This window comes from Octopus bimaculoides, chromosome 10, assembly GCF_001194135.2.
Source record: "Octopus bimaculoides isolate UCB-OBI-ISO-001 chromosome 10, ASM119413v2, whole genome shotgun sequence".
Classification (NCBI taxonomy): domain Eukaryota; kingdom Metazoa; phylum Mollusca; class Cephalopoda; order Octopoda; family Octopodidae; genus Octopus; species Octopus bimaculoides.
In genome coordinates, this window is record NC_068990.1 from 3,677,125 (window position 1) to 3,690,721 (window position 13,597).

At 34.0% G+C, this 13,597-nt stretch overlaps 1 protein-coding gene across 4 annotated transcripts in view; it reads left to right on the forward strand.

Moving 5' to 3' along the window:
- The window catches only part of LOC106869052 (neuronal acetylcholine receptor subunit alpha-3), a 718,416-nt gene that overhangs the window by 436,891 nt on the left and 267,928 nt on the right, over positions 1–13,597 (forward strand). For 3 of the 4 annotated variants that reach the window (XM_052971014.1, XM_052971015.1, XM_052971012.1), the window contains one exon: positions 4,905–4,969. The gene's annotated coding sequence lies outside the window, so the exon portion shown is untranslated. The remainder of the gene's footprint in view (positions 1–4,904; positions 4,970–13,597) is intronic. The other variant, XM_052971013.1, reaches the window with a different exon arrangement.

Here is a 13,597-nt window from a genome sequence, read left to right on the forward strand (position 1 = left end):
ATATATATATATATATATATATATATATATATATATATAGTGTGTATGTGTGTGTTATACTTCGAAGTGATGCACGTTACCAGAATTTCCAGCCAAGTTGAATAGAGGAAACCACTCTGAATTCTAAATTCATTTGCAAAGAGAAATGTGACCGTTTGGTAAAAGTATAGATCTTTTAAAACAAGCGTACATTATGCTATCACACAACTGTAAATCTACGGAAATGCTTACGTTCGTTTGAAAGCACGGAAAGCATTATCTGTATGCATACATGTGTGTGGTTGGGGTATACTGTGTGTGTATGTTTGGTAATACATAGATATATGTATACAAACATAAATACATACACAAAATCTAAATGTTGTTAAATAATGGTTATTTGAGTGCTAATTCCCAAATCCTAAATGTGAATGAGTAAATATATTTTTCTATAGCAGTAAACATCGCTAAAATATTATATTGCACTTTCGCTTGCTAAAACGTCAGTAGAGTTTTTCTTTTCTTTTTATGGAAGCAATGTTGATAAAGGAATCTACTTCAGTTGGCGTCATTTCTTTGAACTTTTTTGGAAGCAAAATGATTACTCATTGTTTCAGCATTATTATCTTTTCTGCTCTAGACACAAGGCTCGAAATTGAAGGCAGACTAATTTAACTTTTGAAGTTTTTGCTAAACTATAAAATGTCACAGCCATGAGGTCTACAGCGCAAAATATACAACAGACAAAACTTAAGGGTTGCATTTCCTTCGAAAAAATATCAAGCGTTAATTCTGGACATTTTTTGAAAAGTTTGTTTACAGTTTGAGAACCGTTCATTCAAGCTAAAATCAAAATTAGACACATAACAATATCAGTCATCTGAACTTCCGCCATCTATTAAATACAATGATATATACAAAATACGAATACCAAACATAATTGAATAATATGGATCTTTAAGGCGGCGAGCTGGCAAAATCTTGAGCAGCATTTCGTCCGTCTTTATGTACCGAGTTCACATTCCGACGAGGTCAACTTTGCCTTCTATCCTTTCGGGGTCGATAAAATAAGTACCAGTTAAACACTGGGGCCGATGTAATCGATTCACTCCTTTTCCATTAATTACTGGATTAGTGCCAAGGTTTGAAATCAATCATATGGATCTTTACAGATAAATTCCCAAAACAAAAAAAGGTAATTTAAAAATAAATTGTTCTATAACTATGAAAACAAAATATATTTTTGACTAAAATATGTATTTTTAAATTGTATGGATTTCAGATACTAGCCAGGATAATGTTATTTATTTATCAATGTTAATAGTTTATCGATATCAAGATGTTTTGCCTCAGGTCGACTCCAGTTCCGCAGACTCATTAACAAAGTCATGTTAACCAAAGCAACCATTAATATAAGTGTGTAAGTCTCGTACATTTTCAGGGTTTTTTTCTTATTCAAGATATGAAGGTGCAACAAGAAGGCTATTTAGTTGCTATTTATGCTCGATCGATTGACTCATAGATGCTCCTTCGATGACTCAGTAGACCATAGTAGTGAATGATTGAAGTGATAAAATAGTGTACAAGTTACAGAGTACTTAATGGGTCGTATCATATCCATATTCCTTCATTCTAACAGGATATTATATCAGTCTTATATTTTACCTCGGTACATACAGGTTGCTTCCACTAACATTTCTTCGAATTTATCCGATAAAGTTGTAGCACAGCAAAGTGGAGACTCCTTGCTCTCAGTTGTGGCTTGTTAGAGTTATTATTCGTAGGATAATATTTGTAGAGATTGTGCTGATCATTTTCAGAATGTGTTATAAATGATATACTTATATTTGTAACATTTTAGATGGACTCATTGACAACTGATGTTTAATTGTATCACATTATTGAGGTTAAAAATCGCATGTACCGGTAACAAAAACGAAAACAAGATGGTACACAATCTTTAATACTATTAGGACAATGCATATGTAAGTATGCATGTATGTATGTATGTATGTATATTAGTAACAAAGATTGGTATAAACTGCGTCTCCACTGAACATGCCCGTTAGCATGGTAAAAGGGACAGACAAACAGACAGAAGAGATGTGATCAATATCGGTAAGGTTATTAAGGTTGCTCTTTCTATGGGTTCCACTTAATAGAAACACATCTGGATTTACAAGCGCAGAGAAAAAGACTCACTATGTGATGAAAAGATGTTCAGCGCCGGTAATGTTAGCGGCTACATTTGTCAATGGATGCGTACATACACACATTCAGATACATGTGTGAATGTATGTAGATTTAGATGTATGAGTATATGTATGTATATCACTTTTCAGTTTTATTTCAAGATTTCTTGCCAATAGATTTCTATGTTTTGTTTTATGTATGTATTGTCATGTATATAGTTACTTGTTTAGATATGCGTATATATACTTAAATTAAAACTTCAAGAAAGTTTTACAATATTTTACAGTTCCAGTCATGGCTTGGACCTGTAGACTTTGAATCAGTTTTCTAGTTTCTGGTTTTGATAGGCCTAATTTCTCAAGATTGGTACTTGGGCAATGTGTTACATATCGCAGCTCCCCAATAATTACAGGTATAAACCTGAAGTTGTAATTTGAGTAGAGTAACTGAAGATTCCTCAATAGTTCAGCGTTGATATTTTCTTTTTCGCAGATAATTAGCCTTATGTTTATACCACTGGGAAGATGATTTCCACTACAGTACACAGTGTCTCTTCTCTGCTACAGATCACTATGACAGGTCTATTATGCATGCATGTATGTATGTATCTATCTATGTATGTATGGATGTATGTATGTATACCTGCACATGTCAAGGTGTACCAACGAGGGAAAAATTATATCATGTAGATGCAAAACTGTATATTTATTCATTCAAACTGACAGATTACTCCCTAGCGCATTGTGTAAATTCCTCATTTAAAAGAAAAAAAATGATGGAATAGTAAAATTGTATCACTTGCATAGTTGTCCTCATACAAGCTTCTTTAATTTGTTGAATATATAATAGCTTAAATTTTCTTTCTTTACTTTTTCTCCACCTCATACGCATTTCATATTTATATCATGTTTCTTCAGAAAAAATGCATACGATTCGCTTCTTTCAAACTATTTAATTATCTACTACTTCCTAGTATTCTAGAACTTTTCATAGATGTTCCAAAGGTTTAGTTTTCTAAAGTTGATCTATCAGCTTTATAGTACATCTTGTTTACATCAGCTGGAAATATAGTGTCTCACTAATACAGAATTATTTCACAATTTACTTTCTGATTCTCTGATGCCAAGATTGATGAGATGTTTGTCTGGCCTATCTCATCAAAATACTTTTACGCTGGATATACAGAAATAGAATTTTTCTGTATTATTATCACTAATTAAATTATTCATTTCGGTTCAACTTCCAACTTTTTTTTAACGATAATATATCACCAAGACGATCAGAATTATTAATAATATTGAAGGCACTGAGGGCGGTAGATCGTGAGAACAATTATATCTTTAGACATAATGCCTTACAGAATTTATATAGTGGACTTCAAACACCGCAGAGGTCTGCACTGCATTTCATCCTTCAAGGATGGACAAAAGAATATTACCAGTAACGTAATGGGATTAATGTAATCGACTGTTCCCCTTCCCAAAAAATGCAGGCCTAATAGGATAAAATGCTTAGCGGTATTTCGTCCGTCTTTACTATCTGAATTCAAATTCCGCCGAAGGCGATTATGTCTTTCATTTTTTCGGATGTGGTAAAATTACTACCTGCTGAGTTACCTCGACCCCAGTAGTCGATGTAACTGACAACTGCTGGCTTTTTACCAAAATTTGAAACTACAGTTGCACAGTTGGGGAGTACAAACACTCGAACACTGGATAACAAACGGTTGTTAGAGACAAATATATACAAACACACTCACCATACATACATACATACATACATACATACATACATACATACATATGCATAACTAATTTAGAGACGAACCACCACTCTACAAATCAGTCAACTCAGAACCCGTCCAAATCCATGCTGTGATGCATATACCATCTTCATGTATCTAAGATTTTAGTCGAAAATTTAAGGTTAATAATATATTATATAAATAAATCATATAAAAAGACGTTCATCATAGAAATATTAATTTAATAGTCAAATTTATAAATTGAAAAGTATTAATTTCTACTGTCCAATTTATAAATTTATAAATATAAATTTATAAATATATATATACGACAGGCTTCATTCCGTTTCCGTCTACCAAATCTCAGAAGTCTTTCTTTCGCTGGCCCAAATGTTACCTGCCCAAGCTGCCACGTAGTGGGACTGAACAATGAATAAAGTGCTTGTGAAGCAAACTTCTTACAACACAGTGCAATACCACTAATGATAGAAAGTTGATGATTAAATCGCCTCTGATAATTGCGTACTATATATCAAACCAGCGAGGGTGTCTTTATGTAATCGCTTGACATGCTAGATAAAGGAGCCAAACCAAATTTCACTAAAATCACTCAGTATTAACTCAGAGAAGGTTACGTAGGACGTATCGTTCTTGGTGTACTTCTACTTAGGAAAAAGACATAATACTCACAGTTAGAACACCTTTGATCTTACGTCTGCTCGATCAGTGCTAATCCGTGGACTCGAGCAGAACACCAGCAACAACAAGGAATATACACTGTTATGGATCACATGGAATATAAAAGGCCGATTTGAAATCGGTGCCATTTAAAAACCTGAACATTAAAGAAATATTACTACTATCAGAGGTCCTTTTGCGCAGTGCTGCACTAATTTTAATTTAGAGCTACGTTTAACTATTGATATGTTTGTCACCTTTTGTAATTTAGTATTCCTGTTAACCATTTTTTTTTCTTTTTATTCTCCAGCTTTCTCTACAATGCAAAATCTACGGACTTACAGGAATGAGGTTTCCTGGGACAGCACGAAGTAAGTATGTATCGTAACTTTTAATTCTGCGTAATATACGAGGGTGGGCTGAAAAGTTCATAGGCTGACCATGAAGGAATTATACTAGAGCTATGAAATATTGCATGCATTAATTTCAGATTTTCGTATAAAAAAACTGAACTGTTTTTCCAAGTAAACAGTCAGCATACTGTTCAAGGAAGACTTCAAAATTAGCTAGTACCGACTTTTTTTGAAAATCGCCAACATTTGGCATCGTTGTTTTATCAAACAATGCAGAAAAAGGGTTTAACCCCTAATGACATTCACGCTGACATGGTTGCTATATTATGAGATGACACTCCACATTTATCAACAGTGCAAACGCGGGCAGTTGAATTTAGAGGGGAAGAATGGGTCTTGAAGATGACCCAGGGTCTTGAAGATGACCTAAGGTCTGCACGTTCTGAAGCTACCACCACCGAGGAAAACATTGATCGTGTTCACCAAATGGTGACGGATGACAGGCGACTCACGACAAATCAAATAGTCTAAGTTATTAGTATACCTAGTGAGATAGTTGAGAATATTCTGGCTGAATTGAAACATGGGAAAATCTGACAGGTTGAAGTAGAACCATCTGCTTTCCTTGAACATTTCCTAACTCAGGACGAATGATTTTCTCATCACTCAGGAACAGAGACAAAGAGACAATATAAACATTGCAAACACCCCTCCTCACCTGGTCCGAAGAAGACCATAGTCGCTTCATGCGCAGGAAAGGCGGTGGCCTCAGTTTGGAGGAAGTAAAAGTATTGTGTTTATTAACGGCCTTCAAATGGGCCAGACTATCAATAGAGAGTACGATGCCAACTTCCTGAACAGTTACGAAAGTCTATCAAGACCAAACGCCGAGGAAATCTAACAGAAGTTGTCTTGTCTTTTATTCAACAGTACAAAGCTCCAGTACACAACTTCTTGGTTTTAATGGCTGCTTTGCGTGACTATAACTTTGAACTGGTTGATCATTATTCCTATTCTCTTGATTTGGTCTCATCTGACTATCATGTTTCCTAGCATGAAACAACACTTGGCTGGGAGCCAGTATCGAAGTGATGATGACGTCATATCTGCTGTTGATGACGTTTTTGACAAACAGAATGAATGCTTCTTCACCAACGAGATCCAAGCACAGCAACACCGTTGTTGGAGTCGTTCGGACTGCAAGGAAAGATATATGTTTAAAAATAAACCTCATCTGGTGAAAATCCATGAGAGTGTCTTGGTCAGCCTATAAACTTTTCAATTATCCCTCGTGTATGCATTCGTTTTCAATGGTGGAACTTGCAGTAGGTAAAGCTATAAATAATACAGTTTAAGCATTGGATTAAAAAGCATTTCGGGTACGAACGATTTTTTAACCCAATATTTAGACGCTATCATTTATAGCTTTATCTACTTCGAGTCTCACCGCTAATATTGAACTATTTCACGTCTCTTGAACTTTCTAAATTCTTTACGCGCGCGCGCGTGTGTAAAAGTAGTAGAGACACCTGAGTTAAAAGGGTACTGGACGGAATAATTTTTCAATATTTAGGCCCAATTTCCTTAGTTCGAACTTCAAACATTTGATTGATCTACGCTTTACATCAAATTGCTTGGATGTCGATAAAAATAATTTCCCTTATCATATAAAGATCAATAAAATTTACTATACAACAGCCGCAAGAATATTTGCTGTTGTGCATACCAAGAGAAAAACTAATTATATAGTTTCTTTCATTCTTACAGAAATTCACATAGAAAACACTTCCGTAGAGATATATAATTGTCGTTAAATGAAAAAAGCAGTGTTTTAGAACATTTTTTGATGTTCTGTTAAGTGCTTCACTATAAAATTAACGTACCACCCACAAAAATTCAACAGATATTTTTCCATTTTCCTTACTATGTCCATAGGTGCTGTTTTGGAAATGCTTAATACTACTTCGTCTGAACAATGTCTTACATTTTTTACGAGGATGTGTGCATTATTAATGCAATCGAGCCAGAAATATAATTTGTGTTTAACTTGTCGATCCCTAGAACGGGAGAAGACAAAATCAAGTATATTTTTATGAAATTATTGGTGATATTTTGTTTCATAAAGATTTAGCCCCTCAATTTGTAATGTTATAAATTTATTCCAATAATGTAGGGAAACAACCGAAACTTTTGAAGCTATACGTTCATAAATATTTTATATTATACCGCTAGAAATGGAGTTGAAAATATACATTATATACACATATACAAATATACATATATATGTAATACACAGTTTCCAAGTTTAGAACTGAATCTAGTGTAACTGCGCTTTAAAATACAAAGACATGTTGCATGCCAACAAAATCATTTATTTACACGTATTTCAAATGCAATTTAGTACGATAGATATATAAATAGTTGTGGTGCTTGTTTAGTCCAAAAGCAACGTTGATCGATCAGATCTATTACGAAAATTGTTCTACCAGAATCAGCCCATATTTTCATGACATATATTACTACATTGTTCCGTGTGGTGCTTTTTATAAAACAGTGGGTCTCGTTTGAGGGATAATTGACTGATATATCTAGTTGGGCAAGGGACAGCTAGGATACTTATGAGGGTTCTTGGCATCTACGTTTACTTGTTGTAGCCCGATGTTAGGATTCTTTTCTCTTCCAACACTCTAATCTGTTGAGTGTATATAAAAATGATAATAATAAACAGCTAATACCACAATCTGACTTGCTTATCACACATCTATCAAAGACCTAGATCGGGAAGGTTGGGGTATACGATGGGAAAGGGATTCAACACACATCAATGAAAGAGAAGAACAGGAAAGAGTATTTTAGAGGTGTCAGAGTGGTTCTAAATAGTGATTTGAACTCCCAAAATAGAATTGAAGTTTTAAACTCCCTGACAGTACTAGTTGTCCATTATAACCGTAATGTCATCAATTGAGGGCGGCGAGCTGGCAGAAGCGTTAGCACGTCGAGTGGAATGCTTAGCAGTATTTCGTGTCTTTATGTTCTGAGTTCAAATTCCGCCGAGGTTGACTTTACTTTTCATCCTTTCGGGGTCGATAAATTAAGTACCAGTTGCGTACTGGGGTCGAACTAATCGACTGCTCCCCCCCCCCAAAAAAAGAAAATTTGAGCCTTGTGCCTAGAGTAGAAAGGATGTCATAAATTGGAATCTGAGTAAAATCCAGGAAACTGCTGACACTACACAGGATGCACCATCCAAAATCAGACGTTCACAGGCCCTGTCTCCCACGAAAGGAAGGCGGTACAGACCTAATCCAAATTAAAATGTCTTGTAAAACAACCATAATATAACTCCAAGTGTTCATTCAATGTAATACCGACTGAATGACACAGCTGTTAAGGCAACATGAACAGATTAAGAAACTGCACTCAATCGCAAAGAGGTATATAAATACAGATGAGAGCTTAACCCGCCTGATTATGATGATGATAAGGAGGACGCACTATCCACTAAAGCAGCAAAAAAAGTGTTAAACAAAAGCCAAGCAAGAAAGCTTGATGGTTATATCGAGATTGTATTAGGAAAAGCCATTGCATGGGCAAAGCCCCAAACGCACTGGTGAAGCTGATGTAGATATGAAAAGAACTTGTAAGTGGCGGCAGAGTGCTGGTTTGAAAGCCGAAACAGAAGGATTCATCCTAAAGGCATACGATCAGTCTCCTCACTCGGATCTATCCGGCTAATGTCACACACACTGACGTACACACAAAGTGTAAACGCTGAAATGACAAACTGGAGAGTATTGTCCACATTGTTGCCGGTTGCTCAGTCCTTTTCCCTACAGAATATAAAACCTGGCATGATCGAGTTGGCCATTACTTGCACTGAAGTGTATGTTGTCACTATGATATCCCGCACACTGAAAACTGGTATGAACACCATCTATAGCCAGTCACTGGGGAAGGTAATTTTACCATTTTATGGGATTATAGGATAGGCACAGATAAAAAAAATAAACCAGAAATCGTCATCAAAGACCTAAGAAAAAAACATGCCTGTTAAATGATATGATAGTGCCTTCTGGTAGTAACATCTCAGCAAAGGAATTCGAAAAACTTCCGAAATATAAGGACCCGACATTGAGATATTTAGGACATGGCAATTAAAAGCCAAAGCCATCCCTGTTGTTGTGGATGCCCCCGGAAGGATCAAGAAAAGTAGTGACAATTTGTTTTTACCTTATCACTGGAAAACAAGCAGTCTATGAGACTCAAAAAATTTGTTGATATCAAACACCCGCGTTTTCAGGAAATTTATCTCCATCTAGTATATACATGCCTTGGGTGTCTGGTTCAGACACGGCCGAAAGATGAAATAAAATGCAAATCAATCGGAAAATAATAATGATAGTAATAATAATAACAGACAGACAGATAGATAGATAGATAGATAGATAGATAGATAGATAGATAGATAGATAGATAGATAGAGAGATAGATAGATAGATAGATAAAGATAAATCTGGCAGTAACTTCTTATAAACAATTTTAGTAGTTTATCACAATAGTAGGAGGCAACAGTTTCGCCCAGTACTACTATATAAATTTATATTTCTTTCTATGTTTATATTCTGTCTACTCGCTTATATTCATATATGTGCGTGCGTATGTGTGTATGTGTGTGTATGGTGTGTGTGTGTAAGTGCGTGTGTGCTTGTTTCTGGGTGTGTGTGTCTTCACATTTTATGATATAAGTAGAGATTTTATGTGACTAACAAAGAATAATTACGTGTTTATTGACGCATATATTTATATATATCTATTTGCTTACATACACGCTCGAATTATATATATATATATATATATCCACCATATAAGTGTTCATATATTGACTTACAGCATATATATTCACTTACAACATATATATAAATTTGCATATCATATGAGGGGGTATGTACACATATATGATAAGAACGCGAGTGTGTGTGTGTGTGTGTGTGTGTGTGTGTGTGTGTGTGTGTGTGTGTGTTTGTGTGTGTGAAATCACTATGTATTATTTGGGAATTCATATTGATTAATATGTTTATCAGACTGACAATAAATTTATTTAAAGTGTTTTTACCGTTATTTTCGGTTCGTTCGCCTTCTTTTCCCTATACCCCGTTCATGTTCATAGTGTGGTTACTGTGAATACTAAATGATCTTGCTGACGGGATGCATCGAATAAAAAAATGTACAATATACACTTTATTCAGACATGTCTATTTGCAATATATTGCTTAAATAAACTTTGCTACCAACGCCATCTTTTAATGGAGAAATGGGGAGACAAAAGGAAGACAGCACGGAAAAGGAAGTGAGGGAATGCGGGAGAGAGAAGTAGAGTCACAGATGGAAGTGTAGAAGAAAAGAAAGCAAAAAAGAGGAAAATATATCTTCTATATTTTGCTATATGCAAATGTAAGAAATTTTTTGTTAATATTGTAGGCATCTCTCTTTTTATCGTTTTAGGTTTCTTAACCTTTGCTATTTTATTATTCAGACCAATAATTCCGCAATCGACAACTCTTTATTTATAAAACAATATCATTTAATGGGCGAATACATATATATGATTGCCATTATTTAAGAAAGGAATGCGACTGGTGAAATCAATAACGTGTCTGAATATCACTCGAAATATCGATATTTCTTGTATAGATACTAATATTAATGCCCTTTCTATAGTGACGAGATATTAGCTATCATTGTATGAGTTCAAAAAGTCGTGACCGAACCAGTGGATGATTTTCTATGTAGTCACACATCTGCTAGTGATAGGAACCACATCTCATTCAAATCACTCGTTACAAATATAATCGAAAGAAGGATTCATAGCACAATGAGAAGCTTTAATGTGATCATATCACTAAATAAAAGAGTTAACAAATGAAAATATTTTCATTTTTAGTTGCTCGATAATTACGTATTCAAAATAACGATCTTCGGTTACATCGAATACAGACCTGAAACAAGGTGACAGAGTCAAGAGTTTTAATCCATAAACCGACAAAATAGATATTGTTTCACGAAAGTATCCGAGTCACTGGAGATAAAATGGGAAAGATAGAAAAATAGATAGATATGTTGGTGTTTGTGTGTGTGTGTATGTATGTGTAGTATGTATATGTGTATGCGACACAAAATTAAGCTTACCACCAAAAGGAATAAATAAATTTTCATACTTACCATCTTCCATCAACAATCACCTGAATTCTATTCACAAAGTTTTGATGTACCTAAGTTAGAAGACCCATGTCCAAGTTGCCATGCATTGGAATCGAACTGTAAACAACCTTGCAGCAAATCGAACTTAATTATCACACAAACATTCCTGCTCCTTTAAAGCCACTGTATTTCAATTACATAAAAAGATTCTTACTTATTGTCACAAGGTCAAGCACACTTGCTACCTAGTAATTAATTATCGAGGACGCAAATGCATGCTTGGTAATTATTTATCAAGATCAGGTGTACGATATACATAGCAGGTTTATTTATCAACAGTGGCATTGATAAAGTCAAGACTGATGAAAATTAAATATAGTGTTTTAGAAATTAATACACCAGTGCGTGTGATACGTTGCCTCAAACGCTTCGGTCATTCTGTTACACTTAATGGTTATTTTTTCCGAAATTAATGGATTTTAACAATTTTCAGTACATTTAAACTGTTTTCATGTCTATAGATGTAACTCTGATAAAAAGGATATCTACATTAATCCTATGATAATGATATATCTATGAAAATGTATATCTATATTCATTATCTGGGTAATGTATAAAAAAACAAATTACTTCTAGATTTTTCATTCTCCAGTACTGAAATCAATAGACATCACATTTATCTCTAAGATATGATAATAATATTCTTTGAATATAAATCATTCGGTAATACAATCTGTTGATGCTGTACAAATTTATTAATGATCTTCTTGTTCGAAAAGAGAATAGTTCTGCGCTGTTTAGAGAGTACTTCGGTTTCAATTTTCGGTTGAACCTTTTGTATACTTTTGATATTCTTGGGAACATTATGAAAGACATTTTATACTACTTATTTCTTTGCCAAAAATAAAAGTAAAACATAACTTATTCATTTAAAGATCTTTTATAATCTACACAAATGTATTTCCCTAAGCTAAACGACCTCTCGAGGATTTCCAATGACATTATAGGTACAGGGTAATATATCTGTTCAGTCAAGGACGGACTTTCTTAAAGATTACTTGTTCTAATGCGACCGTCTATAAATTTTAAATTCTTTGGAAACATAATACAGAAATGTCATCTTCAAGACAACATAATTAAGTTGGTTTCTTATATTTAGGGCAGGATTCATTCAAATGCTAACTAAAAGTTAGCCATGAAGAAAAGGAACAAAAAATATAATAGCCAATTACTAAAATAATTTTATTTATTTCTGGAAGAACGTGAGACAACAGTCGACATGATTTGTTTTTAGTATGGTATGACCTGATTACCGAAGTAGATTTTTTTAGCACACTTATGGGCGTAGTTAGTATTGAATCTCTAAGTAACTATGTCTTACAATCATTGTACCTTGCACAATACAGTCACTTAAGAATTCACTCCTCAATACACCCTACTTCAGTAATCAGGTTATACAAAATCCAAAATGTTTCACGTGGTTTTGGAAATAAGTAAAATTATACTAGTAATTAAGTAACTTCTAGTTAGCTTTTGAATACTCCCTGTCCTAAATATATGAACACTAACCTCATTAATTTGACTTGAAGATTACTTTTCGGAGATATTAAGTCTGTAAGGCGTTTTAAATTTATAATTAATCTGCTTAGAACACGTGATTTTTAACAAGTTCATTTCTAGTTCAACTAATTGTGTTTAGCCTATACCCGTAATACCATGAAAAATCTATGATATCATAATTTTGAGTATACTGGACTTCCTCAGTGAATTATGAACATCATTGCACTTACCGAAATATTGTTGAGATAATCACTGAAGTAACTGAAATTGAAATTCTCAGAGAAAACCTTTGGTTATTCTATTGTTTAAAATAGATCAGTTTTGATGAAGCAGCTATGATTGAAAGATGAAAAACAACACACCAAATGATCATATTCGCTTATTTTTTAAAATCTTTTTTATCTAGAACTACAGGATCCCAGGTGTCTTCTATTTCTAATGACGCCCCTGTTTTTTTAATTATTCATTTAATCTACCTGAGATACCAAGTTACACAAGGGGCAGCAAAGTTTATTGAATCCTACTAAAGAAAAAAAATCAACTTAGGAGAAGGAAAAAAATGGATATTCAACTCGTATTTTAGCAGGTCTTTAGTCGTCACATAATGTCACCTTTTGTTTCAAGGCATATATATATATATGTATATATATATATATATATATATATATATATACTATCAAGTGACAATTTATGTATTCTAATAAATTGTAGAGTCAACAAGAAAGACTCGGCCGCGATGCAGAATCAGTCGTAGACATGAAAATGCATGCAATATATTTCCTATTATACTCGTTTGGCTGTTGTAATTTGGCCTCGATTATCTTTTATCGAGTACTTCATTTTATCTGTTCATATTCCAAACTTTCATATACTATCGCCTAATATATATATA